Genomic DNA, 19,851 nt, shown 5'->3' with positions numbered 1-19,851 from the left:
AGAAATATATAATTGTATTAATAGTTTCCATAGAATTTTTTCAGTTAGGTGAAATAAATAATACACAATCAAAGAATTTATTGAGATTAAATTATCAACTAACACTATGATGTGATTGTAAAAGTATGGCCCATGGTGTCCAGAAAATATGGATACGTGTATGTGTCACATGCATGTAGGTATTAACCTTGTCTTTATTTTGTATATTTAGAATATTGAATTTCATGCTGTCTTCTGTAAATGGGCCTTTCACATGCAAAATGAAAACTCTAGCACCCCTCTATTGGGCTCTTACCTTCTAGACTACAATTCTTCTCCCCTAGTGACCCTAGGGCCAGGCATATGTCAAACCAGGGTAGAAACCTTGCTCCACAACTCACTGAAAGTGCTCATCTTAGCTAATCTTACCCTTGCTCAGGCCCATTCCTTCCCACAGCAACCTCACTAGAGGCTCTTGCACCAACTTCCTTTACTCCCTCTGCTGCCCAACTGGCCACAGCGCATCCCATAGGACCCTCCAGCTTGAAATGTCTCCTCTATCTAGAGAACCATCAATAAATATTCCTTTCTTTCCAACTATCATTTCTGTCTCTGCATATCTTACTGTATCTAATTTGAAAAGATCCTAATGATATAATAATATGCAGATATTTACCTGTGTGTGTGTGTGTGTGTGTGCCTAAAACATTAGTTCTCTGATTTTTATATAATACTACAGGTCAATAAATAAGAGATCAAAGTTGAGCTCTTCAGCCTGAGATATAACGTCTGTTCATTTCTTGTTTCCAGATTGAGGCCACAGTTTTCTCTACTTTTTACATTTGACATATATTTATCCTGTGAAATAATCATGGCTATTCTTCATCAAAAAGAATAGCTAACTCCACACAGGGAATGTAAATATTATGTGCTGCAAATATGTACAAAAAAAGGAAGAGGATCAAGGGATGGGTGAAGAAAAAAGGGAGGAAAAGGAAAAGAAATGAAGAGAGGAAATAAGATATGCTAGGTATTGTTCCAACTTCCCACAAGGAATGTAAACATTATATACTACACACATGTACTAATAAACTAGAATTTAAAAATATTTCTTTACTCCTATATATTTCCATATGATAAAATTTAATGTAAGACAATGATTAACACGTGGTTTTCCTTGTATAATCCCCTGGTTTATGTTTAACAAGAAGCTATATTAGGGGCCTGGGATTTAGCTCAGTGGTTTGGCCACCTGCACTGTGCAAGCGCAAGGACCTGAGTTTAATCCCCAGTACCAAAAAAAACCAAAAAAAAAAAAAAAAAAGAAGCTATGTTAAATCATCTTGTTCAGAGATGTAAGTCATGGAAAAGATGATGGTAACAGAATCCTGCCTATGGAAATCTCAACAGGATGTGTGGCAAGAACGTAGATTACCAAATAGGGCATGATAAATACAAAACGAGAGATACAATGTGTATCTCTTCAACTGGGAAGATGAGGTTAGATGAGGTAACAAGTAAAAAATAAGATTTGGATGAAACTTTGAGTGGAGAGCTAAATCAGAGCAGGCAGGAGAATCAATAACATTCTCACAGATGCAGTAATGTGACCAAGAATATGAAGGCACAAAATGGGAGCACCAACTAGTTATGGTACTGACTGGCTAAAACATTAGCCAATTGTAAAAGAGATTTGGATGATGACTTTTGAAACAACTGTGAAGGATGAATGGAAAGGGGCCTTGAATGCCATAGCACGTTATTTGAAATTTTAAACATTGCCTATATGTGATTATGAAGAATGATGAAAATTCACCCTACTTGATGGTTATGCTGGAAATGATGGCACTGAGCACTTTCATTCTTTACATGTTCCTTGAATCATCGTAACTACTTCTGTGGAATCTTGCAGTACTTTGCAGATTAGATTCCCTGACAAATATTCTCTGATATGGTGATTCGGGTAGGAAGTGAGCTAAAGGATACTCTTGGACCCAACAGTTGTGGAATGTAATTAAAAGAAGCAAAATTAGGCAGAAAGAGAAATTGAGCAGTCCTGCAGTGGGTAACTTGTCCTTCCTTCCTAGCAAAGGATCTAAATAGCAGAAAACACCAAGTACTACACCATGTCTTCCTTTCTGATGCTAGACCCAGCCTTCTGATATGATCTGGCCAAGGACATTAATAAATGTGATAAAAATAAAGATCTAAAAAGTACTGCAGTGATTTAGCTAGCCTTCTATACTCCACACTTGATGTAAGAACATGCCTGGGCTCTCATGCTTGTGATAAAAGAGTGGTTGGTTCAAGTGTCTCAAGCTTTCACAGGCGAGAGCATCCTGTATCCAGAGCACTCAGATTCTCCCACCTCAGGGGCAAATGTTAGCTAAGTTCTACATGGTCGCCCCTGTGACCCACAGAGGACTGTGTGAGATGGAGATTTTGTGATTTGCTCTTATTCAATATTATCACTGCATCAAATAACTAGGTAAATACCTAAATAGAAGATATTATGATAACAAACTATATTTCAAAGCACTGTTGTTTTGTTTTGTTTTGTTGATCGTACTGTTGATTCAATCCCCGATCTTCACTCTGAATTACATCCTCAGCCCAGCCCTCCTTTTGTGAGATAGGGTCTCACTCAATCACTAAGTTGCACCAGCTAGGCTCAAATTTGTCATCCTTCTGGCTCAGTGTCCCAGAATGCTGGAATTATAGACACATACCACCATGGCATGCTCAAAATACTTTTTGATATTAAGACTTCTCAGTGCGATAATTTTGTGGCCCACACATTCTATAAAAAGGTGCCTCTTTAAGAAACAATGTAACTAATGGATCCATGGACATTTGAAAATGCTCAACGGATATAAAAAGTATCAGATTTGCTCAACTTGGAGGTGTGCACTGTGGCATGTCTTTTATTCCTTGATAGAGGCTCAACAATATGTAAAATCAACAGGCCATCAAATGTAAAGGATGGCATATAGTTAAAAAATGTTTCCTAAGAGTCCTACATTCCTTTAATTAATTCACAGATCATCAGTTTGTATTTTACACTAGATATTACTGAATTATCTTACACAATTAGACTTTAGGCTTTTTATTATTATTATAATTTTTTTTTTTTGGTACTGGGGATTGAACTCAGGACCTTGCGCTTGTGAGGCAGGCAGTGGAACCACTGAGCTAAATCTCCGGCCCCAACTTTAGGCTTTTTAGACATTTAATTAATACAACTATTTGTACAAAAATTCATATCATTTCCATTATTACTTTTTTACTAGGTTTATGTATTCTTCATTATGCAAAATATCAGACAGAACTTTGGAGAAGATCATAGTTTGAAAGAACAGAAGTTGGCTTCAAGAATTATGTTTCATTATTCAATATGTATGATAAAGAAAAATTAATGCTGAGGTATCTATACTTCTATATTTGTATAATAAATAATTATTGGCTCTAAATATATTGCCCTTTTCTTATTAATTGCATAAGAGAAGCATGATTTTAAGTCTATTTTTAAGTTCAGTGTAGGTTATGGAAATGTAGTGGTCATTCCTGTTTTCTTACAAGTGCTATTATAGAAACTATATTTATATAACAATAATCTCATTAATTCTTCAGTTTTAATGATTTTGACTATCTAAAATTAAATTAGCCTACAGGTACATGAAGTTTCATTCACATAATATAGAGTTCTCCCAATTTTTTTTTTTTTTCTTCCACATAACTCATTCAATCCTACATTAGTGGATGAAATTTCTTAAATGTTAGTGTTTTTAGGTAAACCTCAGGCATTGATATTAAGGTACAGAAAAATCAAGATTTCTTTGATGTAAAGATTCCATTTAGCCTCAATTCTTTTAAGTTTAATAGAGTCTAGTACCGTAAATTATTTTTTGAAATTTTTGATGATGATAGTGATAATGATTATGACAATCATGATAGTTTTGCAAACTGCTTAATATAATTGACAATTATACCAAATGAGAAGTTATTACTGCCCCATGTAAGAAAAAAAATATCTTATTGTTATAATTTATTTGTTTTTTAAATGGCCAATTGATCAGTCACTTAATATTGTCACAGACACTCTTATTTTTTAAACCATTAGCTTTAAAAAGCAAGACAATCTAGTATTTCTTAAGTAACAATTGTTTGTAGTGTAAGAAAGTTAAAATACTGAGCTTGAGTTCTGGCTTTGACTATCACTAGGAATGTTTTTATCTGATAAGGAATTTTGCTTCCCTTATAAAGTAAAAAACCTACTATCAATAATAATGACCATAATTAATGACTGTAAAGTGTTTATTGAACTAAAACAAAATACATACCCATATATAAATATATCTGTGTATGTGTAACTTTTTACTTCTGTAATATTATAAGCAATGGACAAAATAGCTACATTTTGTGATCAAAAAGCTTTCATATCACATTTAGGTACTGACTATATAAAACACTATGGTTAGGGAATTTCTAAAAGAATTAGGCCATGAAAAATGTTCACATTTTTAGCAGTCTAATCTCTGGACAGGTTTTGGAGCCCACCCTGCTGACCTTCATCCCCAGCCTTTCCTAGGCTGTGTGATTAAGGAGATTTCATTTTCTTGGGTCTTAGTTTGAAGCATCTTCTCATTGGAGAATCATTCCCTGACATTCTTGTCTGAATGATATATTCTGCCACCTCATATTTTTTTCATTTGAAGCACTACTGTAATTTCTCTGATTTTACTTACCATAAATCAAATTACTTTGCTCCCTTTCTTATGATTTGTCTCTTCTACTTGATCCATATATTTATTGTTGCAAAACTAACTAAAGTATATTACCCACTGTATAAAAGATGCTCATCAGTTATTGAAGAAGGAAAAAAGGGAAGGATATAATGAAGGAATGAATAAAGATGAAGACATAAAAGAATTTCTAAACTGATCACTAAGTGAAACAATTATATTTCCAAATATTTTCTTTTCCAGAAAATAATTCAAGATCTGAATGATGAGAGAAAATATGCATACTAACACAAAGAATGTTTATATAAATCAAAATGAAGAGATCTAAAGGACAAAGTGGTATCAGAGTCACAGGAATTCAGAAGTCATCATCTTGGAAAGCCTGTTTTAAAATCCTGTAGCAATTTCACTAGTCAGCTTTCCCATTTCAGGAAATAAACACCTCACACCCACAATTTAAAAGAGGAGAGGTTTATTTGGCTCACAGTTTTTGAAAAGTTCAGTCCATGGTCACCTGGGTTCAAGGCAGAAACATCATGATGGAAGGGCACTGCTAACAAAGCTGAAAAGTTCTTAGCAGCTGGATAGCAGAGCAGAAAGGGCTGAGGGAGCAGCCATAGTTCATTAGACACTGTCAGAGTGTGCTTTACTAAACTGCTGGGCAGATCCCAAGCCAATCAAGTTGACAATGTACCTTAACCTTTAGAAAACTTTAGTATTCACCTAGTGTAGATCATCAGTTTGAAACTATCTACTCTATTATTCAACCACATCAAAGTCTCTAATACACTCCCAATTTTATTAGCATTACAATTTTATCACCATAAAATACATCTGCACATGTCCTATCTCTATCAGTTGGAATTAATTGATTCATCTTTATGAACACTCTTTCTCCACTGTACATACCTAGTGTAAGCCAAACTCTCTGCTTATTCTGTGCTTGTTCACTGAATGTTGTAGGTGAAAAAAACCCATAACTGTGTTGATCATTCTCATTTTAATGCATGCATGTAATTTGTGGCCATGCATCTTAAAATAGTGTGCAGCAATGCTACAATCCTTTCCCAGGTTTGATCCTCAAGATGAAACCCATAAAGATGAGATAGGAATAATAATAATAATAAAAAAATAGAAACCCAAGTGATTTCTTGCTGCTTCTGTTGTTGGTGACAAGGATGAGCTGCAGAACTTGGAATCATTTGCCACAGAGCTAATATGCACCTGGTGGGAGAAACAGAAAAATGATCTAGGGAAAATTAAAGCAATTACTGGCCTGGCTCTGCTTACACCAAAGAGTTGAGTAAGCAGAGCCTCAGTAAGTAGGTGAGCTACACACTGGTTGCTGCTTCTCTTCTGCCTTTCAAATCCTACAAGAATACTTAATACTTACCTTAATACTTACTCTAAGAAAAACATGCAATATAGGAAATACTGGAAAATATGCAATTCCCAGAAATTCTGAAAAAGTAAGTTGACACATTGCAACACCATCATAATTCCCAATCCACACTCCAAACTCCACTATAGTATACACCAATTAAACTTTTTATTAGCACTACTAGATTGATTTCTGTCCTAATTTTATAGGACCTTTTAGAAGTGTTCTATATGGTTATTGATTTAAGTAATTAATTATAATTGAAATTTGGGAGCAGTTCTGGGGGTTAGTTGTTTTTTTTTCTGATATTATTATACTCCCTTCCTATGGAAGGAGAAATGACCACTTGAGAGAAATTTTCAGCCAGTGGTGCAAGCAGTTATAATTCTCATTGAAGATAAAGCAAAGAAGCAATGAGAACCCTTTATCTTCATCCCAGAAATACACCAAGATGAAGCACAACCTTATTCTAGAAATCCACAACAATATATTCTACTTCCTTTTTGTAATTAAACTCCTGGCTAGTCCTGAGAGCTGCTCCTAATAGACAATGACTTATGTCTAAAGCCAGAGTTACATAACCTCTCTTAGAGTCAATACCAAGAGAAGCTGAAACCCAAATTACTATTTTGATATTACTGGTACTTGGTAAAATTATCCGTCGAGTTCCTTAGACAATGTTTCAAAATGAGGTAAGAAAAATAACAAAGAGAGGAAATAAGTTGAATTCATCCAAGAAAGGCTCATATATTGAAATTAGTATTTCAAAAGGTTATGTTTTAAATGAAGGCAATGAAAAACTAACAACCTTTAGATCAAATAATACTTAATGTCAAGTGTATCTAATTTATATTATTTCTCTTTAAAAGATATGTTTCTTTCTTCATATTCTTGTCTGTTTGTGTAACTTTGGGAGGACACATCTTTGCATTTAAAATAGAATTTACTTTCTTTTTTTTTCCGCTATTAACTTTACTGCTACATTTTAGGTATACAATACAGTTACATTCATCATTGGGATCTTGTACCATTACATGAGTACCTTGGTTCTTATTTTTTTTCCCCTTCCCTTGCCCTCCCTTCACCCCATCCACCCTTCCCTATTTGCAAAGACCTTGTTTCCATTTTTTTTCCTCTTCTCATATTTTTTCCTTTCCCTTTTTTCCCTTCCCCTACCCCTCCCAATTCCCCTGCTCTTTTAGGCCTTTTCTTCCAGTTGCACAATATCAGTTATACATTTTTTGAATTACAATATTAAGATCTAGGAGACATTACCACAGATTTTACAGAATTTAAAAGGATATAGAAAGCATATTTCAAAAATCTGTTTTGAAATAAATTTGACAACTTCTAAGAAGTAACTTAGAAGACAAATTAATGAAACTAACTCTGGAGGAAATATAAAATTTGAATAGCACCTATTAAAGAAAGTATATTCCTAGCTTGAAAACCTACCTATATGACAACAGCAGGCCCATAAACATTTTAACTGATAAATTATATCAAACAATCAAAGAAGAAAAAAGAAGGAACAGTTCTCCCCTCATTTTAGGAAATGAACATTGTGCTAATCCTAAAACTGAATAAAGATAATAGAAGAAAAAAGTATGAACATAGATAGAAATTTGTTTAACAAAACAAACTCTTAGAAGTCAGATCTGGCAGTATGTAGAAAGTGGTTTTGTTATAGGGATGGAAGTGTTGGTTCAGCATTGGAAGATCCACCCCCAAAAGTAATCATTTTAACAGAGGAAAGGAGAAAGCCATATGATCCTGTCACTAGTTGGAGAAAGAGTACTGGACTAAATTCTACAGCTGTTCATGGTAAAAGCTATCAGAAGACTAGGAGTAGAACACAACCTTCTCAATAGATCAAAGACATGTACTACATACTTCCAACAAAAACTCCTTCTATGAATGGAGACAATACAATGCTTTCTCCCTAAAGTGGGGAACAAGGGGATATATGCCTACTCTTCATCTGTCCATTAGACTTTGAAACATAGGTCTAAACCAAAATAGTCTGGCAATAAAATGACACAACTAGGATAGGATTGGCACAGCAGAAGCAAAATCTTTATATGTAGATGAAATGATCATCTACAGAGAAAATACTAAGGAATCTCTAGGAGCCCCTAGAACTTGTACTTGAATTTAGCAGGATTAGAAAACACAAAGTATATATAAAAATTCAGGTCTGTCTATACTTGCTATAAATGAAGAATTGGATATTGAAATTTAAAAGTTATGTAGGAGTACAAAGGACCCAGAAAAGCCAAAAACAAAAACATTGTTGGAAGACATTTAGCACCCAATTTTAAGACTTCTTCTAAAGCTACAGTAATCAAGGCAGTGTTGGTGTAAGGAAAGATATATAGATCATTTGAATAAAACAGAGAATCTAGAAATAGAACCACACATATATGGTTCACTGAGTTTTGAAAGATTATTTAACATTAGCATTTTATAGAATATAAACTCAATTCAAGAGCCAAGGAAGAGACAGTGTCTTCAGCAAATGGCACGAGAACACCTGGTATCCATATATAAAAAATTAACCTCAACCCTTTTTTTCCATACATGAAAATAACTTGAAGGGATCTATAAACCTAAATAAGAAAGCCTAAAAGTATAAAACTTTAAGAAGAAATTATAAGGGAAAATATTTATGAATTCAGGGTAGTCAAGAACTACTTAGAATACAAAAACCATGATATATAAAAGAAAAAAAATGATGAGATTCCATCAAAATTTAGAACTTTAAATGACTTCATTAAAATGAAAAGTAGTCCTTAAACAGACCATATTTACAATGCATATAACCTGTGAGCAGAATATATAAAGAATTCTTAGAGCTCATTAATAGACAACCTAATTAAAATGTAGACATAAGAAGGTGATAAATAGCCAGTATAGCACAAGGAATGGTGTGCAATTCTAGAATCATAAAAATACTAATCAGTACAATAACAAGATTGAATTATACACTCATTAGGGAGATGAAGTTCAAAGTTTTAAAAGCCTTGTCATGACTTTTTCTTTTTGTTGGAGTCTCCCCCTTTGCGTTTAATTTGTCACAACCAATGGATTCATTCTGCTGGGTTTTCTGGGGTTGTGATCCTCATTGTCTTTTCCTAAAGTATTGTCTAAAATTTTTTGGAGTGCCAGTTTGCTATTCATGAAGTTCCTGAGGTGCTCTTTAACATGAAAGCATCTTATTTCTCCATCAATTTTGAAAGATAGTTTTGCAGGGTCCATCAATCTGGGTTGGAGGCTGTTTTCCTTTAGAGCTTGAAATACATCACTCCAAGCTCTTCTTGCCTTGAGGGTTTGCATTGAGAGGTCTACTGTGATTCTGATGGGCTTTCCTTTGTATGTGATTTGTTTCTTTTCTCTCACTGCTTGTAGAATTTTATTCATTTGTTGGATTTCTGGAATCCTAACTATTATATGCCTATGTGTAGATTTTTTTTTTTTATTAAAGTTAGCTGGAGTCCTATATGCCTCACTTATCAGTATGTCAAGTTCTTTTCCCATCCTTGGGAAGTTTTCTGCCATCACTTCTGTGAACAGTTTTTTTATGTCATCTGCACTCTCTCCTCTTTCTTCATTGACTCCAATCAGTCTTATGTTATTCTTCTTTGCATCCTCTAGCAGCTGCTGGCTTGATTTCTCATGTTCCCTTACAATTTTAAAGCAATTTTCCTTTTCCTCCTCACTAATTGCAATCTTATCTTCTATATGTGAAATTCTATCCTCACATTGGTTCATTCTGCTGCGCAGACTTTCGATGGAGTTTTTAATCTCTTGGAAATCTGTTTGTATCTGTTTTATGGATTCCATTTGTTTCCTATGTTGGGATTCCATCATGTTCCTCAGATCCTCTATGTTTTTATCTGTGTCCTCTCTAGATTTGTTAATCATGTCTTGCACCATGAGCACAATCTTTGCTGTTATCTGAGTAATTATTTCTGATTTCATTTTTCCCAGATCCTCTTTTGCTGCCAGTTCAGAGAGTCCAGGTGGTTGAGTATCAGATTGTTCCATCTTGCTTCCCTTTGGGGTTGCTGTAGGTGATCTGGAAGTCTGTTTTTGAGGGTTTTTTATGTGTCTTCTCATTTCCACGGGGCGGGGGGGGGTGCTTCTGGAACCTACGCGGCTCACCTTCTGTGCCCTAGGAGCTTGGGATGGCAGCAGGGGAGCTTCCTTCCATGTGCTGGGACCGGCTGAGCTTCACTACCCTAGGAGCCTGGGATGGAGGTGGGGAGCTTCCTTCTGGGTGCTGGGACCAGCTGAGCTTCACTGCTCTGGGAGCCTGGGATGGAGGCAGGGAGCCTCCTTCTGGGTGCTGGGACTGGCTCACCTTCTTGGCCCTAGGAGCCTGGGATGGCAGCAGGGGAGCTTCCTTCTGGGTGCTGGGCAAATTTACTTTCTTTTATAGAACTACATAGTTCATAGAATGAAGAAGCAAAAAAATTAAAACAAATTACATTGTATGTGTGTGTATGCACATGCACATGTGCTTGAAAGTACTTGAAATGGTCACTAGAGTTTAGAACTATTGTCCCTTAGAAGCCTGTTTGTTAAAGGCTTGGTCTCCAGTCTGCAGCATGAATGAAGAAGGAATCTGAAGGAGGAGTCTGGAGGAGGTTGGGCCTAAAAGGAAGTGAGGTCATTGGAGATGCACCCTGGAAGAGGATCTGGAGACCCAGCCCCTTCTTGTCTGTCCTTTTTGCTTCCCAGCTACCATGAGGTGAGCATCTGTGCTCTGGTATGCACTCTGAATGATGATGGTCTGTGATGCTCTGCCTCCCCATAGGCCCAGTCAACCTGGCCAGTTCAGCATGGACTAAAGACTCTGAAACCATAAGGGAAAATAAATCTTTTCTGTAAACAAGTTTTTTTTTTCTTTTTTAATATTAGCAATGGAAAGCTAACTAACAGAATATGGGCAATGAAAACACTGTATGCATTACACTCGTCTATAAGTATGGTATTTTGTATTCTTTAGCAAATATGTACAGCATATCCCCCATTTCTCATTAAAATACACATACATAATTTTCATGTACATTAAAATTTTATCAAAAGTGTTAGAAATACCAGGGAAAATAACTGATGAGAAAATTTGAAAAGCAGATTATAGGAGAAAATAATAAATTTTACTTCTTAAAATGTATGTAATTCATAGTATAAACTTAATTTTTGATAATAATTAATAATTATAAATTTAAAATACAATGAACTATCCACTGTCCTAAGTTGCAAAAGCCCAGATTTCTTTGAAAAAGATTTTGACTTGTGTTTTCTAATTGGTCACACTTCTATGAAATTCTCTGGACAGTCTCCAAAGAAACCAGGAAGTAAATTTATTTGGGGCTCTGAGATCAAACACCTTCCCTAAAGGAATCCTGTGGGGCTGAATCACACAGCTTGGATGTCAAATTGACTCCAGGTCCAGTATGTAGCTAACTTGAACTTCCTTTCATTTATACCATTCTCACCATCACACATGAGCATCTATGTGAAAAAGAGAGAAAAGTACCACTTCGATGTGCATCCCCTTTCTGAATGAGCTGAAGATGAAGATCAGGTATATCCAGCTATCCAGAGGGTACCTACAGTCAGCAGTCAGAAGCCATCTGTAGAATTCACACCACTGCAGCACACAATAATATTCATTTATTTTCTTAGGGTTTTCTTGGGCTAGATTCCAGGTACATCTTAGTAAGTCTTTTGCTTAAGGTCTCAGAGGGCTGCAAGCAATTGAGGTATTGGCCAGGCTCCATTATTTTCTGAACTTTAGGTTCTTTGTCCAAGTTATGTGGCTGTTGGCAAAATTCAATTTCTTTCACCTGTAGGTCTGATGTCCCTATTTTCCTGCTGGCTGTCAGGCACAGGTCTTTTAAACTTCTAAAGGCCAATAGCAGCTTTTTCTATGTGACACTCTGGCAGGCCTGTTCACAACATTGTAACTTGATTTATCACAATTCTAGGTGCACTTTCATAACTTTTATTATTTTGTCTTCACAAAGATCTAATAAGTTATTCTCACAGAGTTTAATAATATATCTTTCATCACTGGGATAGAAACTACAGAGCCCACATTCAGACATAGGCCTCTCTTACTATTGGTCAAATTCTGAAATTTTTCCATGATTTACTGTGACATAATGAGAAGCATATATTTGGTCTCTTGTCCCCAGGTCCTGACACAGAGTTACTAAAACCATTAGAACTTCCTAGGTGATAGAATTACCTTACACAGAGCTCTCCAATACCTTGGTATTTCCCAGGTAATATGAACAGTTTCTGTTCTACAGAAGCAGCTCCCTGATAACTCTCTGATAGAAAGATAAAGTTCTGATTAGCAATTTGTAACTTTCAGTCCCATTCTCCATCCTCTGGGGAAGAGAGAGGCACTAAAGATTGAGTTAATAACCCATCTATCCTACTTTTTGAGGCAACCATGAATATCCCTTCTTATGAGGTTCAAAAGCTGCTGGAGTAGTGAACTCATTCCTATTCCAGAAGGGTAGTGCATCTTAGCCCCATGTCCTGTGGACACTTCTGTATCCTACCCCATGTCCATTTTTATCTAGCTATTTATCTCTATCCTTTACCATATCTTTTATAATATACTGATAAGTGTAGACATTCCCCTTAGTTCTGCAAGCCATAATTAACCATAAATTATTAAACCTGAGGAGGTAAGTCACAGTGTTACCAGATTTTGGGGTCCTGGAGTCTCCTTCTAGAGGTAGTTTCTAAGTTCTTTCTGTCCTGAGCAAAGAATTGGTCATGACAAGTGCAAAAGGTGGTGAGGCTTTGCCTTTAATAAAGATAGGAAAAGAAATATGCTCTGCAGAGCAAGCTTGTACCAACTAAAAGTAGGAAAACAAGTACAGTGGTACCTTGGTTCATAAATTTAATTCATATCTTGATTCTGGGGAAAATGGCCACATTCCTGTTCATGTGGAGAAGAGGGCCATGGTTGTGTTCATCACCCAATGTGGAGTTTTCAAATGGAAGCAAAATTTTGCTGAACACCCTTGTTTGAAAACTGAATTGTTCATAATCAGAACCATTCATGAACCAAGGTATTACTGTATAGCATGCAAGTGAACTATGCAAGAGAGTACACAGTGGCACAGAAATTCAAAAAGAATAAAAATAACTACGAAGAAGATGAGAAGGAGGAGGAGAAAAAGGAAAAGGATACAGTCCTTTTGTATTCCCTACTCCTCAGGCCGACATCAAGTCTAGTCCATCTTGTCAAAAACTTGAGTCCTAGCCAGAAGAATTGAAGATAGCACTCTCATTGGTTCCATGTTTAGGGTTTCAGGAACTGTCCTATGTGGGTGTCCTGGGACTTTGTGATTAACAGGTCATGCCCACTTTCCCAATCAGTCTGCCACACCCTAATCTCCTACCTCAACAGGAACCTTCAATCTGTAGCCAATTTAGATAGAAGTGTGAATGATCTAGGGACCCACTCTGCTATCGGAGGGCAGTCTTGTAGAGCTAAGCATTTAACTTGTTGGATTTGTATTAATCCACAATATTGTAACTGAATTATAGGACATTCTTTTGATGTCTTGAGAATTGGAGACTTAATCAATGTGGGAGAAATTTCACATATTTGGCATCAGAAGTGAAGTACTTTGTGAGTATAAAAAAAAGCAGTGTGTTTTTCCTTTTTTTTACTCACATTAATATGTGTGATAAAATATTGAGACATTTCTCTAGTTAAGAACTCTCAAATACTGTTTGATCCACAGATCTCTTAGATCCTCTGCTATCACATGACAGCTCCAAAACTGAATTTAATTAAAACACTACCTTATATTGCAGTAGTTTATTTTTGTTATTATGAGTAGGCAGTAAGTGCAGCCTAATGATAGGGTCAGATAAAAGAAAATAGCCCACTGCTGAGAGGTAATTCAAGCAGCTGGTAAAGCTTAGAAATGAAAAGGTAAACACAAGAAGAAGGATAAAAGCTAAAATAAAAAGGGAGATAAAGACCTTTCCTCCCAAGAAGAAGATGTGCTAAGTTAGTTGACAGTCCCTCCCTAACCTCTGGGCTGGACTTGGAAACACTTAAAAATACAGAATAACCAGTTTCCTTTGAACTCAGTTTCCTGTGAAGCAGGTAAATAACTAATTTTCTTTAAACCCTAAACCCACAAAGCTATCTGTATAAAACAAGTCCCCATATATAGGATCAAAACAAAGAAGATACATCTGATTTCTTTTCAGAATCTCCTCTTGGTGAGTATCCACCAAGAGCCTTTTTGAAATTATTATTATTATTTGTAATAGACACTCTCCTGAATTCCTCCTTTTGTCCTCAAATTTATTCTTCAATTTTGGAAGACAAAGAACTCTGATTTATACAAAATTAATTGTTTCAGTATGAGATTTAAACTTGGTAATGTCCATATATTTCATTAACTCAGTAGCTTTATTGCATATCCAATAAATCATACAATAAAAAGTTTAAATTCATAAAGGACACATTATCCACATGGCAATAACATCATTTTAGTGTTGATAGTACAATTGGGGTACTGGGACCACTCCTGCTCCATTTGCCTTAATTTGGGCAACATCCCAGGGCTAACACCACTCCTCTCCAGGCAGGAGATTAGGGTGTGGCAAAGCTGGCTGGGAAGTAGGTGTGACTTGTTAATTATGAAATCCCAGGACACATGGGCAGGACAGTTTCCAGAACCCTGCACATGGCCTTCTCTTTCGAGAACAAGAGAAGGTTTTTGATAGGATGGCCCAGACTTGACATCAGCCTGAGGAATGGATGATACAAAAAGGACAGTCCACACTGAGTTTTTGCCACTGTGTTCACTCTTATGTGGTGGCCCACACTCAAGCTATAAGGTGTATTTCTCTTCCTACTTTTTCCTGGCCCAAACTCACTCACTCTGCAGAGCCTGTTTCTTCTCCTATCTTTAATAAAACTAGGCTACCCTTTGTGCTTGTCTTGACGGATTCTTTATCCAGGACAGAAAAAACCTAGAAACTGCCTCCAGAAAGACAGTCCAGCAGTCCACAACCTCGAATACTAAGGAAGGCAGAAACAAGAAAGAGACCCTGGAAATGCCTAAATGTCCAGGCAAGGGCACACATGGATTAGATACATTAGCATAACCTTTCCTTAAAATTCAGTAATAGTTCATACATATGGGCTGCTTACCATGTATGTAATTATAACTGAGTGGATTATGAGAAAGGTCATGTACACTAGATAGAATTGAGATGACTCAGCTCCCTGTCAATCATATTGCCAATCATATCCTGAAAAACCTAATGAGAGGCATTTCATATCCAATAGCCTAACTTACCTCTTACTTCCATTTCTTTTCTCCCTGCTGCCCCAAGCCACTCTCTTTTCACTTGTGCCACTTTTTTGTTTCTGCTAGCATGAATCCACTTGATCTGAGCACAAATTTCCCTGTTAACTTCAGTAAATGTAGCTCCTTTTTTCTTTACTGTCATGTGTGTATCTTGCAATTCTTTACTACTTGTGTGCAAGAATCTGGAGCCTATCTTCTGGGAACCCATCACACACTGTATCTAGTTCCACTGAAGTAAAGTTGGTATTGCCTTAAATTTGGAGATTTCTTCCAGAATATTTCTTTAGGAATCCACATTACACCAAGGACTAATTAGTCTTGTTTTTATGCTCCCTTAGTATTTATTGGTTTTAACCTCTTCTCTTTGGTTATTTCATTTACTATGATATAAGACAAATAATTATAACTTACCTACTATATCAAATCTCAGAAGTGTAGCCATCATAGAAATCATCTCATTTAAATCTTTCATTTAATAGAGGGAAAATGAAAGGAATAAAGTAACTTGGAAATCATCAGTACAGATAGAATATTGGGGGGGGCCTAGAAATTCGCTCTCCTCCACCAACTTGGGTAGCACACTCGGGCCATCCCTCTCTGACCTTTCACCACCACCCATCTGAGCTTGAGCAGTATCTGTAGAACATTCTAAACAACCCCAGACCAGAACATGTGCTGTCCCTTGTTTTGGCTCTGGAGCTGTAAGCCTGATTCATTTGCACGGTGTGCAGTGCTCCTTTTCTGTCATCTCAGCAACATTTTCCTTCTCAAGACCTTCAAAACACATGGCTGATTTTTCCTCATCATCAATGTGTGCTTTGCAGTTCTTTGCTTGCCATGAGCAAAGCTTTGAATCAGTAAGATCCACCACATGGTTGCATCATAACAGGAAGGACAGGGAAGGTGGTAATAGAACTTATTAAAAACACTGACTTTGGTTGAGCGGTGGGGTCCTCTGGGAAATGTTGTCGGGCATCTAACGGATCGGCACTTGGGTTGCCCTCAGCCATAGCTAACACTGACCCCAGCAGCGCCTTACCAAAGTCCCCACGGGCTGTCCCACTTGGGCAGCATTCGGGTGTGGAGTCCTTGGCTCCATGGTGAGTCCTTGGGACTCTTTGTGCTGGGTGGAAGTGTGGTTGTCACTGAGCCTTATGACGTCTATGCAGTGGTTCACGAAGGCCATGGGAGTGGCCCATGAAGGACTGAGCGCCTGGCATGAGAGTTCTTGTGTTAAGGATCCATTCATTCATAGACTCACCATTTGTTGAATGCTGTCTAACAGGCATGATTCTAGATGTTTGGGATTTAGCAGTAAGCAAAAGACAGTCCCCCTACTATAATGGTACTTACATTGTTGTGGGCCAGATAATAAACAAGGTCTGTCCCTCAGATTTTAGCCCTTCATAGAAAGAAGAAGAAATGACTGAATCCCAGGAAACAGTGACATTCAAGGATGTGGCTATTGATTTCACTAAGGAGGAATGGAAGCAATTGGATCCTGACCAAAGAATCCTGTACCAGGATGTGATGCTAGAAAACTATAACAACTTAATTATAGTGGGCTATCCATTCACCAAACTTAATGTGATTTTCAAGTTGGAGAAAAAAGAAGACCCATGGGTGGTAGAGCAAGAAGTATTAAGGACACACTGTCCATGAGAAATATGGGGAATTGATGAGCGTCAGAAAACCCAGGACAGATTTTTGAAACAATTTTTCAAGAAAACACTGACTGAAGAATTCAATGAATGTCACAAGAAATTCACAAATGCATTTCCTCTGAATTCAGATTTTATTCCTTCCAGATATAATCTCTATGAATATGATTTGTTTCAAAACTATTTAGAACACAATTGTGACTGTCATAATAATGTGAAATGCCTTATAAGAAAGGAACACTTTGAATAAAATGGAGCTGTGAGCTCATATGGCAATAGCTCATCCCCTCTTGTAGTAACCCCCTTTAAGTGTAATCATTATGGAAGAGGTTTTAGTCAAACATTAGACCTCATTAGACACCTAAGAATTCATTCTGGAGAGAAACCTTATGAATGTAACAAATGTCAAAAAGCCTTCAGCCACAAGGAAAAGCTCATTAAACATTATAAAATTCACAGTAGGTAACAGTCTTATGAATGTAATGAATGTGGGAAGACTTTTATTAAAATGTCAAATCTTATTAGATATCAAAGAATTCATACTGGAGAGAAACTCTATGCATGTAATGAATGTAGGAAATCCTTCAGCCAGAAATCAAATCTCATTGATCACGAAAAAATCCATACCAAAGAGAAACCTTATGAATGTAATGAGTGTGGAAAAGCCTTCAGCCAGAAGCAAAGCCTCATTGTACATCAGAAAGTTCACACTGGAGAGAAACCTTATGCTTGTAACAAATGTGGTGAAGCCTTTCCTCAAATTGTATCCCTTGCTCTTCATATGAGAAGTCACACAGGGGAAAAACCTTACAAATGTGATAAATGTGGAAAAGCCTTCTCTCAGTTTTCCATACGTATTACACATGTGAGAATACATACAGGTGAGAAACCTCATGGATGCAGTGAGTGTGGAAAACCTTTCTCTCAAAGCTGAGCCCTTACTGTACATATGAGAAGTCACATTTGTGAGAAACCCTATCAATGTGAGGAATATAGGAAAGCCTTCAGGGACAAGAAAAACTTCATTACACACCAGAAAATTTATACTAAAGAGAAATCTTATGAATGTAACAAATATGGGAAAGCTTTTATTCAGATGTCAAATCTTGTTAGACACCAGAGAATTCATACTGGAGAAAAACCTTATATATGTAAAGAGTGTGGCAAAGCTTTTAGCCAGAAATCAAATCTCATTGCTCATGAAAACATTCATTCTGGAGAGAAACCCTATGAATATAATGAATATGGTAAAGCATTCAGCCAAAAACAGAATTTTATCACTCATCAGAAAGTTCATACTGGGGAGAAACCTTATGACTGTAATAAATGTGGTAAAGACTTCTCTCAAATTGCATCCCTTACTCTTCATCTGAGAAGTCACACAGGAGAAAAGTCTTATGATGTGATAAGTGTGGGGAAGCCTTCTCTCAGTGCTCACTGCTTAATTTACATACAAGAAGTCAAACCGATGAGAAGCTCTATATATGTAATGAATGTGGAAAAGCCTTCTCTCAGAGAACTTCCCTTATAGTGCATATGAGAGTTCATACAGGTGAGAAACCCTATGAATGTAATAAATGTGGAAAAGCCTTTTCTCAGATTTCACCTGTTACTCTTCATATGAGTAAACACACAGGTGAAAAGCCCTATAACTGTATAGAGTGTGGCAAAGCTTTCAGCCAAAAGTCACACCTTGTTAGACACCAGAGAATCCATACTCATCGGAAATAGTGTTTGTAGTGTGAGTATGGAAAACCCCTCAGAAGGAATTAGCACCTCATGGCACATTACATAATTGGTTCTAGAGCAGAAACCAGTGAATATGGAAAAGCCTTGTGAAGACATTAACAGATTTATAAAACATTAGAGAGTCATTACCATGTGAACAGTTTTATGAAAAAGCTGTGAAATATCTTCAGCAGACACCTTACTCACTGAGGGTATTTAATTAATATTCTCACTCACATCTGAAAGAAGATACCCAGTATTCACATATCAACATACTACTCAAGCTCCCAGCTAATATATTAAACAAGAAAAAAGAAGATTGGGAAAAGAATGATAAAATAGCCTTTTATGTAAGAAATAGCTAATTAAACATGTGCTGAAAGAAAATATGTAAGAATAGATACAATAATGAATTACGAGACATTTATATCTATAAAGACAAAAAATATGTTGAAGGGCCTAAAAGAACACCTGTAAAATTGAGAGAAATGTAATTATTTCTGAAAAGACTTGATATTGTAAAAACATGTTCTCTCCAAAATCTCTAATGTACTTCCACTCAAAATTTACACCAGTTAGTTATACTTGAGTTTCACAAACTGCTTTAAAATATATGAGAAGTTAAAGGACCTCAAATAGCTGAAACAAATTTGACAAAGCAAAACAACTAGGGATGATACACTATTATCATTACATACTTCATTAAGAGCTGTTGTCATTTAAACTGCGTCATTCCATGACTATAATCAGTGGAAATAAATTGAAGATTGATAGAACAATCCAAGAAGATATGCGAATTTTGTGTATGATAATGCCATTGAAATCATTGGGGTAAAAATGGGCTACTCACTAAGTGGAAGATTTATATGAGCAAAAAATTTTGCTCTCTACCTTACACTGTATACAAAAATAAAAGCCAAATAGATTGAAGACCAGAATATAAAATTAAAATTCCAAAACTCTGATGAAAATAAATTATATTACTTCAG

General features: G+C 36.3%; 1 pseudogene; it reads left to right on the top strand.

The window, feature by feature from the left end:
- Positions 1-16,847: 16,847 nt before the first annotated feature.
- LOC101715809 (uncharacterized) lies at positions 16,848-18,874 on the top strand (annotated as a pseudogene).
- The last annotated feature ends 977 nt before the right edge of the window (positions 18,875-19,851 follow it).

This window comes from Heterocephalus glaber, unplaced genomic scaffold, assembly GCF_053883595.1.
Source record: "Heterocephalus glaber isolate CG9 unplaced genomic scaffold, H.glaber_assembly_v1.0 deba00001509, whole genome shotgun sequence".
Classification (NCBI taxonomy): Eukaryota; Metazoa; Chordata; class Mammalia; order Rodentia; family Bathyergidae; genus Heterocephalus; species Heterocephalus glaber.
Note: the sequence above shows the minus strand (reverse complement) of the source record. Positions and strands in the feature narration are given on the sequence as shown.